Here is a 10029-nt window from a genome sequence, read left to right on the forward strand (position 1 = left end):
CCAATTCCTCTTCTTCTTCTTCTAGTGAATCTTTAGAAATGCCTTTCCGTGCTGAGAGACCGGTCCAAGTTTTAGCAAAGACCCTAGTTTTGGGGGGGGGAACTTTGACCAACGCTGATGGCTCCTGGAAGGACGTAGACCATTATTTTGTACTGTATAGAAGAGATCCCCATCCTTTAGGTTTTTATTACCATGATTTATCTGAGGTGTTCTGCAAGACATGTATGTGCTATAACAAGACTAAGTCACATTGACAACCCTAAGATTTAGTTGTATTATAGTCTAAATTTGTATTTCGTATTATATTATTTGAGTCTGTAAAAATATTAAAGATCAGACTGGAGTATTTTTCTGTAAATAGTCTCAAGCCTAAGAATAAACTTTGGAAGAAGATCAACAAGATCATGCCTCAGAGAAAAGGTGAAGAATCTTGGAGTTGAATAAATTTGTTTTAGGAAAAATGCTCTAAGTCAAGATATCTACAGGTCATAGATCAAGTCATATAGAGAAGTCATTCGAGAACTCCAGAATGACTTATCGAGAAGTTCAAAATAGCTTATAGAGAAGTCTCAGAGATATAGACTAGTCAAATGAAGATGTGAAGATTGGAGATATCGACAAGTCATTTCTGCATATAGAGAACTCAGAGATATTGCCAAGCTAAAATGAAGATATGAAGATTGGAGATATCGACAAGTCAATTTCTCATTAGAGATCTCAGAGATATCGACAAGTCAAAATGCACATAGAGATCTCAGAGATATCGACAAGTCATTTCTCCGTGCAGAGTTTTGGAGATCTCGACAAGTCAAGTTCACTTATAGAGAACTCAGAGATCTCGACAAGTCAAAAACACTTATAGAGAACTCAGAGATCTAGATAAGCCATTATACTTATCGATATGTCAGTTCTCTATACAACGAACTGGAGATCTCGATATGAACCTCAAGTACAGAATACAGATAAGTTAAAGATTCAAGATTATCAATCAACAAACAATCTAATCACTTAGATTGAAAAGTCTATAAAAGCAGCTTGAAGAGTGCAAGATCAAGGGTCAAGATTAACTGACAAAGGAAGGTCACAAACCTACAGGATTTGCAAAGATTCATTAAGCCAAAAATGGAAAGCTTTAGAGATAACTTAAAGTAGGGTATAATACATCTTATTGCATGCTGTATAAACCCGTGTTTACTAATCTATAAAGTAAACACTGGTCCTTTATTTTAAGAGGTAACAAAAAGATCTAGATTTTCTTGTACTCTATCAAGATAGAAGCTGAGTTCTTTACTTACAAAGAACCCATAAATTTGTAGCAAGACATACTTAATTTTAATACAAAGTTAAGTGAGTTTTGAAAATACTTTGTTTGTTGTGCATGCTTTATTAACTCTCTTAAACACAATATTTCTACAAGTTAGATTAATTTGTTCACCATATCCAATTAGTTTGAAAAAGCCTAAAAATTAAGAAAACACATTCACCCCCCTCTATGTTGTACTCAATATCTAACAATTGGTATCAGAGCAAAATCTGAAAGAAAACAGATAAAGATCTTGGAAGTATACGTACACAGAAGATAAGCAGTATTAAGATACGAGCCTTTGACATAATCAAATATACACTCTGGAAAAAGAAAATAATGTTGTTCATAAGGATGGCCAATCCATTATATATCTAGATTCTCAAGAATGGCCCTTTCACCCCCATGGAAAGGGTAGATGAATCTACAGATTGAGATATGGTCATCCCATCTCATTATACACCTAAGGACCCTTCAAAATAATCTGAATCTGAGAAGGAGAAAGTCTCTCTAGATAGTTGCATGCAACTAATTCTGATAGAGTCACTTCACAATGTCATGTACAATAAAATTGTCAACTGTGACACAACTAAACATATATGGGAGAAAATAGAGTTTTTGTGTGAAGGTACAGAGGAGGTTAGATCCAACCAAACAGAATATTGGTGTCTCAGTATGAGGGATTCATGGCAAAGCCCAAAGAAGGAATTACTGAAGTTTTTGAGAGGTTCAATAAATTATAAATGACTTACAGCTACATGATAAATATTATGAAACTGAGGAGGTCAACCTGAAGTTCCTGTTATCTCTTCCTGACGATCTTGAACATAAGATATCAGCCATTAGAGAAGGAAGAGATCTAAGCAGAATGACACTGGAAGTTCTGTATGGAATCTTGAAAACTTATGAACTTGAGATGCTGCAAAGAAAGTCATTAAAGGCAAATCATGGACATGTGGTTAATGGTTCCAGTGCCTTGGTTGTACATGATAGTAAAGAAAGTGAAGATGAGCAAGATGATCAAGTTTCAGTTATTAAAGCTGTGGAACAAAAGAACAAAGGACCTCAGAAGCAGGTTATTTTGGAACTGGAGGAAGATGAATACTACATCTTGGATGATCTAAATCAAATGGACCAATCCATGGCTTACTTGGCTAGGAAATTTTCCAACATAAGAGCCAAAAAGACAAGGTTTTTCAAGAACAAGGGACAGTATTCCAATAGCAACAATTGGAAACTAAAAGCTCAGTATAACTCAGCTAGCAAAGGTGCCTACAAAACTGGATCTATGGACAGATCAAAGATAAGGTGTTTCGAGTTCGGTCACTTTGCTACTGAATGTAGGAAGCCCAAGATGGTGAAAAGTGACAATGCATATTTGGAGTTGGAGGCAAAGTATGAAGATCTCTTATAGAAATATTCTGGAAAAGCTTATATTGTAGAAGGCAAAAGTTGTGATGATACTAATAATGATGATGAGGATGAAAAAGATGAAAACTATGCACTAATGGCTCTTGAGAATGGAGAATTACCCACTTTAAAATCAGAGGTACCGACTCTAACCACTATTAATTTAAATGCTAGTTAATATAAGGAGACTATTGAAAAGATCAGCGTAGAGATGTTTCATATACACACAAGCATGGTGGCGGCTACTGAGGAAGTGAGTAGGCTGTCAAAGAAAAATGAGGAGCTTGAGACTGAGAAACAAAATTTATAACTACAGCTTGTTGAGCTTGAAACTATCAAGCAGGAAAATGAATATCTAAAGAACAAGCTGAAGTGTGCTAGTGAAATAGAAGCTATATTGAGGGAAAATATAGAGAAAAATAAAGTAAAGTTGAAGTCTTTCAGGGATGCTTCTCAGTTAGTTGGTCAGTACCATGAGAAGAACAAGCCATGTGCTAATATAACCATCGACCTTGACTATGATGCCTTGAACAACAACAAGAATGAAGGTGACAAGGGCAAAGCAACTGTAAATGAAAATATCCCAGCTATGCTGAAAAAGGTTGATTCACCCCTGTTCAAGGCATGTGAAGTCAATTTCAGTGAAGAGGAGTTGGTAATTAAGCAAGAGCTTGCAGATGAAGATAAAGAAATGAAAAATGAATAAACCACTCCTGCTACTAAAAGAAAAAAGAATCCCATGGTTAACCAAGTTCCTAAGACACTTGTCAAGGAAGTCCAAACTGAGAATACAGAAAGGAAAAAAAAGAACAGGAATGGCAAGATATGAGTAAACAAGAACAACAACTTTACATTTATTGCAGATGCCCCCAGAAAGCAATATCAGAAATGTGGTTCAACAAATCAACTAGCTCACCATTGCAAAAAGGATGTTAGCAAGCCAAAAGTGGGTGCATGCAAGTACAATGAAGAAAATGTAGAAGACCCTTACTCCTTTTGTGACAAATTTGTCTGCCTACCTTGCAACATGAAAGTGATGACAAGTTGTCATAAACTGAGAGTAGATTTAAAATATGTTAATTTTGAATCTGCAAATAAAAAGGAAAATGCAAAATAATTTGTTCACACTGTTCTTTCTGAATCAACACATTCCAATTATGCTGTCAATAAGAAGAAAGTACCCAACACTGCTTGGGTAGCTAAACACACTTAATCCTCATTATGTGCAGGGAAAAATGAAAAGAGTCATATGGATCATAGACAGTGGATGCTCAAGACATATGATAAGTGATAAGGCCATGCTGTCACAGTTTGAGGAAAAGGCTGGCCCATTAGTGACTTTTGGAGACAACAACAAAGGTTTCACAATGGGATATGGCAAGTTAATTTCTGGAAATATTGTCATTGAAGATGTAGCACTGGTAGATGGTTTAGAAGTGAATCTCCTAAGTGTCAGTCAATTCACAGATAGAGGATTCAATGTTTTATTTGACAAAAAAGAATGTTTATCATCAACAAAAAGACTAGTGAAGTTGCTTTGAAAGGAGTAATAAAGGGAAGCCTGTTTGTTGCAGATTTACACTCAGCAAATAAGGAAAAAATTTGTTGCTTCTACACCAAGGCATCTGTAGAGCAAAGCAAGCTATGGCACAAAAAGCCCTCTCACCTAAATTACAAGGCAATCAATACCCTGGTGAAAAAGGAGTTAGTGAGAGACATGCCAAATCCGGAGTTTGCTCAAAATGAAGTTTTTGAGTCTTGTCAAAAAGGCAAAAATAAAGAAGTCAAGTCACACGAGTAAAACTGTGAATTTCATAAGTGCACCTTTACAACTTATCCACATGGACTTATTTGGACCAGTTAATGTCTTATCAATTTCAAGGAAGAAGTATGCACTTGTGATGGTGGATGACTACTCAAGATACATATGGGTAGAATTTATACATTTTAAGGATGAAACTCCACATATCATAATTGAACATATCAAGAAGATTGAGAAGTAGACTGAAGATCAGAATTGTGTGAAGAGATTGAAGAGTGACAATGACACAAAATTCAGAAATGCAACTTTAACTAAATTCTGCAAAGACAAGGGCATTGTTCAAGAATTCTCAGCTGCTAGAACATCTCAACAAAAAGGGGTAGTTGAGAGAAAGAATAGAACACTAGTAGAGGCTGCTAAAATAATGCTGCAAGATGCCAAACTGCCAACTGAAAGAGATGTTTCCTAAGTCCAATCATGTATGATGATTTAGGAATAACTTTTATGTAATCTGTTTTGATTTCATTGATAGTAATAAAAGACTTGTTTTGGTTTTATTGCGGGCTTTATCTATTTAAGTGTTTAAATAAGATATACCATAGTTTAGAGTAAAACTTTTTATGGATTATGATGAGATCATAATAATGAGACCTAAAAAGATGATAACTCTGAACTTAAATATTTCCTGGTCGTAGGATTACTAACTGGTAATTAGTAATCCGCAAAGATCGGTACATACTATGCTTGCTTCATTATGAAGGATGTCTGTTCTCATAGACATTTGTGTATTGACACTATAGCTAGTATGTAGGTGCTTATTATAGAATAAGTTCACTGAACATGACTCACACATATGAAGAACTGATGGAGTTCACTCATGTGTCAGCAGATGTTCACATAGTGATAGTTGTACAAGTATCCTTAGACTTGAGGTCATCATAGTCATCTTGTGTACACTGAACTATGCTTTGGTTTAGTTCTTAGTCTCCAGGGACAATTATAAGGGCTCTACTGGGTATAGGAATTTGTACACGAAGATAGTGAATGATCAATAAAGGATCTACCCCTTCCAGTGAAGGAAGAGAATGTTCAATGCTGATCCACTTATGCTAGTTCAGGAATCTCTGGCCAGAGTGAATGAAATTAGAAAGGAGTTTCTAATTTACATTAAATAGAACTAAGCATAGTGAATGGGAAAGCAAATGATTAAATAAGATAGGCTTGACACAAGTTCCATGCCTTGTATTTAATCGTGACATTGCAGGGTGGAAGGAATTGATTGTACGGTAACTACTCACCGAATGGGTTCTTGGTATTCTAAGCAGTGAATTCGTATTATCCGGATAGTCGTGATATGCTGAGAAGTATCCCTCACGATGTAGAATAAATATGATTAATTAATTAATCATATTTAATGAATTAGAGAATTTTTATAAATAATGATAAAATAGTTTTATTATTATTTATTTCTACTACCGGCTTAATATTGAACCTACAGGGTCACACCATAAAAGAGAATGATTTAATGGTGGAGGAATTAATTAATAATGGCTGGTAATTATTTATTTGTGAAATAAATAATTAATTAGCAAATTTAATAATTGATTAAATGAGATTTAATTAATTATAAATTAATTAAGAAGAGTTCTTAATATTATTAATTAAGAATTTAATTTTGGAAATTAAATCAAGTGAGAGAATTATTTTTAAAGTGTTTAGAAAAAGGATTAATAATTAAAAGGTGTTTTTATTATTAGTTAATAGGTTAATAAGAATAAAGGATTATTAATAATAATATTTTATGGGAAAATTTTCAGCTGAAAATTTTGCTTATAAATATACTATTATAAACCCTTATTTTGCCTCAACCTAAAAAGTTAAGAAAACCCTAATTCTCCCACCCCTTCCTCCTCCATTACATTGATCTCTTGGTGAATACCGGTGGAGTGCTTCACACTTGAGGAGCAGCTGCTAGGAATCTCCGCTCGTCGTTCTTGGATCGCTATTAAAGACCTCCATCTTTCCATTAACGTAAATCTTCTTAAGGTAAACATAATGAACTACGAATTAAATATTATTTTTCGCATGGATCCTGCGGAGGGTTTTGGTTTTTTTTAAGATTTAAATTTACGTTTTCGTTGCGTTTATGTGCTAAAAACCCTTCACCAACAAGTTTTTGGGAAGAAGCTGTCAACACTGTATGCTATACTCAATACAGATATCTCATTAACAAGAATCTTGGACAATCACCCTACTCAATTTTGTCTAAAAGGAAGCCTAGTGTGAAGCATCTTCATATGTTTGGAAGAAAGTGTTATGTTTTAAAAGACAACTATGGCCTAGTGTAACACAAAATTCCAATTATGTGTGACAATATTAGTGCTATATCTATTGTGGCTAATCCAGTGAATCATTCTAGAACAAAGCACATTGATGTAGGGTACAATTTTATTAGAGAACATGCTGCTAATGGTACCATTGAGCTCATTTTTGTTCCAACAGAAAAACTGTTATATGACATTTTTACTAAACCTTTGGATGAAGCAACTTTCACTAGACTTATAGGTGAAATTGGAATGTTAAATTCTTCATCCTAAGGCAAGAACTCAGTTAATATGTTGCAGCAGATTGATTTCTAATAAATCAAAATTAATGTAATTTTATTAGAAATTAACTGGAATATGAGTTATAAATACTTCAGAAGGCTCTGTATATTTATTTTTCAAAATCCAAAATTTAGCTTGGAATTTTTCCATTCTGAGAAAACTGTCTAAATGTTAATTTACATTTTCAATATATGAAATTAGTATAAGACAGATTCAAAAAGAACAAAAGTATATGGAAAATTGAGTTCTCTATAAGTCTATTTGACTTCACGATAAGTCATTTTGAGACTTCTCGAGTGAATTCTCGATAAGTCATTTTTCTGACTTCTCGAAGGACTTCTCAACAAGCATTATTATGACTTCTTGATAAGTCATTGTAGAGATCTCGACAAGTGATAATTCACAGAGTTCTCTACAAGTATAAATTTTAGACTTATCAACAACTTAGAACTTAAATAATTTAATTCAATAAATTATTTTGGTAAAATACTTTTAATAAAATCATTTTGATTTATTCAAATAAAAATTGGAAAAATTCAGTCCATGTAGGACAAACTGGGTATTTATTGGACATCTCGATAAGACATTTTCTAGTTCTCGATAAGAGTCAGGAAAGTGACATATCAATATGTATCTACTCTCTCAATATGACTTCTCGATAAGCAAATTCCAAACATTTATCTTTAAGTTCTCGATAAGTCATTTACCTTTTACTATAAATACCCAGACATCTCGACATACACCTCTTTACGCCTTCGAAATCTCTGAGTGACCTAATATCTCCTAATCCAAACCGTTTTCTCTCATTTCGAGCTCTTTCTCTCAAATTTTCTTACCCACTCAAATTTAAACACTTCAACTGACATCAAACACAGTTAAACCTTTTATCCAAAAGAAAGGCACCAACTATCTTGCATTTACAGATGCAAACCAAGCTCCTGATAGCTTCAAGAGGTTTGTGAAGTTTCTTTCTGAAACATACTTTGCAGATGCTCTAACTACAAATCCAGTACTATACTTGAATGTTTTTAGGGATTTCTGGAACACAGCTGTGGTGAGGACAATGGTGCATGAGAACCAAGCTATGTCCATGGTGGTTAACTACTCCATTCAAGGCCAACAGGTGGAGTTCTCTGAAAATGATGTGAATGTGGCCTTGGGTGTGGTGCCCTCCAAACCCGGGTCAGAAGTTTGGGGTCCACACATACACAAAGCTTATTTATAACCTGCTTATAACAATGATAAAGATAATAATAATATGTAGTGACCCTACTTACTGTCACGGGGTAAGATTTTCAACCCTGAATTCTCTGATCCGTGCGGCCTACTCAGTCGCCCACCAATGCGCCCAAGCAGTCAGCCTTTCCGAGAGGTTATTGCTAGCAGCCCCACCAGCCCCAGCAGCACCAACAACCCCAGCGGACCCAAGCATAACGGATATGATATTGAACCAATGCACAACAAGAACCAATCGTGTGTACAAGTGTGTCTAATTACCAAGAAAATGTAAGACACAGCAAATTACGAGCCTGAATGCCCAACCTTCTATTGACCAACAATATAAGGATACAACTCGATTATGCTTACAGACTTTGCCTACTGCCTAGCATAATAATATGACCTAGCATATGTTTACAGACTTTTCCCTACTACCTAACATATGGATACATGTTCAGTGCATACAAGCCAACATGTATTCTCTGGATAGATTACATTCTCACAATGCCTATCTATATATAAGAGTGCCTGGTCCTGGCTCCCAGCAGCCCCAACAGAAGCAACTGCCCACGCAGCCCCAGCAGAAGCAACTGCCAGCGGTTACAAGCGGTTCCAGCATTTCAAATTCCCTCAATTCGAATTTCCCACCAATTCCTTGAGCCCCAACTGTAAGGTAGTTATTCCAGCCACCCACTAGTGCATATTCCAGCACTTATGCATATATATAATGCATATCTATCTCATCCTCATGTGCCACATATGTGCCTAAAGTTTTGACCATGCCTTAGTCATCTTGGACTCCCAACTTAGCTCCCAGCTTAGTGTTTCCCACATTTAGACTAACCAGCAGTCCCACATAAACACAGCAGCTCAAGTCCGTGTCCCCCGTCTGGCGGCTAGTCCGTGTCGCCGCCTGGCGCCCAATCTGAGTCCCCGCCTGGCGACTAGTCCGTGTCGCCGCCAGGTTAATCTCGATCCCAAAATGAAATCCAACCTAAATTCTCTGATCCGTGCGGCCTACTTAGTCATCCACCAATGCGCCCAAGCAGTCAGCCTTTCCGAGAGGTTGTCGCCAGCAGCCCCAGCAGCACCAGCAACCCCAGCGGACCCAAGCACATCGGATATGATATTGAACCAATGCACAACAAGAACCAATCGTGTGTGCAAGTGTGTCTAATTACCAAGCAAATGTAAGACACAGCAAATTACAAGCCTGAATGCCCAACCTTCTATTGACCAACAATATAAGGATACAACTTGATTATGCTTACAGACTTTGCCTACTGCCTAGCATAATAATATGACCCAACATATGTTTACAGACTTTTCCCTACGGCCTAACATATGGATACATGTTCAGTGCATACAAGCCAACATGTATTCTCTGGATAAATTACATTCTCACAATGCCTATCTATATATAAGAGTGCCTGGTCCTGGCCCCCAGCAGCCCCAACAGAAGTAACTGCCCACGCAGCCCACACATCCCCAACATAAGCAACTGTCAGCGGTTGTAAGCGGTTCCAGCATTTCAAATTCCCTCAATTCGAATTTCCCACCAATTCCTTGAGCCCCAACTGCAAGGTAGTTATTCCAGCCACCCACTAGTGCATATTCCAGCACTTATGCATATATATAATGCATATCTATCTCAGCCCCATGTGCCACACATGTGCCTACAGTTTTGACCATGCCTTAATCATCTTGGACTCCCAACTTAGCTCCCAGCT

This window comes from Apium graveolens, chromosome 8, assembly GCF_009905375.1.
Source record: "Apium graveolens cultivar Ventura chromosome 8, ASM990537v1, whole genome shotgun sequence".
NCBI lineage: Eukaryota > Viridiplantae > Streptophyta > Magnoliopsida > Apiales > Apiaceae > Apium > Apium graveolens.